Genomic DNA, 2,289 nt, shown 5'->3' with positions numbered 1-2,289 from the left:
ACAAATGTAATTTAAGCAAGCAAATTTACTGAAATATGTGAATCCAGTCATACAATCTCAGTTTAATCTGCTCAGTATTATAATTATTGCAAAGCTGCTTTAAAAATTGCAGGATGGTTACCAAATAAAAGATAAGTAAGCAGCTTACAGATGTTGTCTTGTTTACCAGCCTGAGAATTACCAGTCACAGCCAAGAGTAGTATGGACACATTTATGCATTTCAAACTACAAGTTGATGAGCCAAGATTTTGCTCTAAATGTCAAAAGAGTTTACAGCCCTTCAGTTTAAACTTGCTCCTGCTTTCTTGGGTTCTCGATCTTTCCTCGCCCAAATATAATATATAATTATATTATATAGTATAATATAATTAAAAGGGGAAACTAATTAAGATAATTAAGGAGTATATTTAAGAAGGGGAAAGTAATTTTGTTGCCAAACCGGTATTTTTAATCATGTGCTAGCCTATCAGTTATAAGTAGCCTGGAGACTGATGGGCGATAGGATTAGCGTCCCATTCTCACGTTGCTTCAAATTCGCTTACTCCCCAAAATTGAACAGGGAGGCTCTTCGTATTTCGCACGTCGCTAGTGAAAAGAGGGATAGGGACAGAGATTGCAAACGGCGGGTTCTACCTTCTTCACAGTTTGATGCACTTAGCAGAGTCACTTCTTCCTCGGTGTTAAGAATTAATAAGTTCCAAAGTTGAAATCGCGGCGTTAGAAATTGATATTTTTCCCGGGCATCGTTGCAACAAGAATAACTCAACAACGCCTACAGAGAAGGAGAGTCGGTCGGACCTTTTCCAGTTGCTGTCCCCGGAGATTATCAGTAGCTTCGTCACCGCTGCAGCCCCATCGCGGGTAAGTCACGGAAGGCCCGGACAGCACTCCTTGCGCTTCCTCGTAGGCCATCTGTGACGTGGCCGGGGGAAGAGCAGGCCTTCCTACTTTCCGAGATCCCGGGAAGGAAGGGGCTTCAAGGCTTTATTTTCACGTATAGATTTAGCCTGGAGATTGATTGGGGATAGGACCGGCGTCCCATCATCAGTGTTACTTCAAATTCTCTTTCTCCCCAAAATTGAACTGAGACGATCTTCGTATGTATTTGTCGCTAGTGAAAAGAGGGACAGGGATTTGTGTGGCTTCCCACTCACGGAGAATGAAATTTTCAGTTTAAAGAAGGCGGCATTTTGCCCCCATCCCTTCGGGAAAGTGCTGTTTTTGCAGCGCGAAGAGATTTTTTTTTATAGCGCTCTCGATGCCTGTGCAATCGGCAAGCATCAACACGAGCATTCACCTCAGTGCAGAGAAATAACTAAATTTATAACACTTCCTAATTCCCTGGAGGGGCTAAACTTAAAGGGTAGACTTAATCCAATGTACATATTTATTTGTAATGTTTGGGCTCCACGTTCTTAATGCAGCCGGAGCGGATTGTCTGGCTACCATCGCTGGGCAAGAAAAGCCCCGTGTTTTAAAAGTACCTCTTTGCTACTACTGATCGTTCGAACTTCAGCGCGATAGGATAGCCCGAACCGATGGGTTTAATTTTTAGTAGCCATGGAAAACAATCCTGGTTTTTATTAGAACGCTCATATATCCTAAATTTCCTATCCTGTACAGTTCTCAAGTAGAATATACCAAATACATTAAAACAATACCAGTGTAGTCTTGTGCATGTGTACTTTGTTGTGATTTCCTGTCTCCATATTTTTTTTCTTCCTGTTTTTTAGACTCTGGTGCAGTTTTATTTTTAGGAGTGGTTTGCTGTTGGCTCCTTCCTAGGACAAAGAGAAAGTGACTGGCCCAAGGTCACCCAGCTGGCTTTGTGCCTAATACAGTACTAGAAATCATGGTCTCCTGCTTTTTAGCATGATGCCTTAATCACTACACCAGAATGACTCTCATTATCCTGATTCAAGCAAAGAGATTGCTGGTGGATATTACTTGATATAGGCAGAATAACTCCATGGAAGGGATCCTCAAGTCAATAACTTACAATTATTGTAGAGATTCTTTTGGAATATAGGTTGTAATCTGGACCCATCACATAGGTAAAAAGAAAATAGCTTCTTCCATACTAATGGAGCTACTAATCCTCGTAGCTGGAATTCATAGAGACCTCGCTGACTGGCACGTAACCAGGATATGCCGTAATAAAACAGAAGTCCCTCCCAGTGGCCAATCCCAACACAGATATGGCCAGGTAACATAAACTGCATTACCCAGAAGGCTATCCCTTAAGGCAGTGGTGGCGAACCTATGGCACGGGTGCCAGAGGCGGCACTC

At 42.3% G+C, this 2,289-nt stretch overlaps 1 protein-coding gene across 2 annotated transcripts in view; it reads left to right on the top strand.

Annotated features, from left to right (window-relative positions):
* Positions 1 to 363: 363 nt before the first annotated feature.
* The window catches only part of RGN (regucalcin), a 37,684-nt gene continuing 35,758 nt past the window's right edge, over positions 364 to 2,289 (top strand). For both annotated transcript variants that reach the window (XM_015812282.1, XM_015812281.1), the window contains exon 1: positions 364 to 861. The gene's annotated coding sequence lies outside the window, so the exon portion shown is untranslated. The remainder of the gene's footprint in view (positions 862 to 2,289) is intronic.

The sequence above is a fragment of the Protobothrops mucrosquamatus genome, unplaced genomic scaffold (assembly GCF_001527695.2).
Source record: "Protobothrops mucrosquamatus isolate PMUCROS unplaced genomic scaffold, P.Mucros_1.0 scaffold77, whole genome shotgun sequence".
Lineage (NCBI taxonomy): Eukaryota > Metazoa > Chordata > Lepidosauria > Squamata > Viperidae > Protobothrops > Protobothrops mucrosquamatus.
Note: the sequence above shows the minus strand (reverse complement) of the source record. Positions and strands in the feature narration are given on the sequence as shown.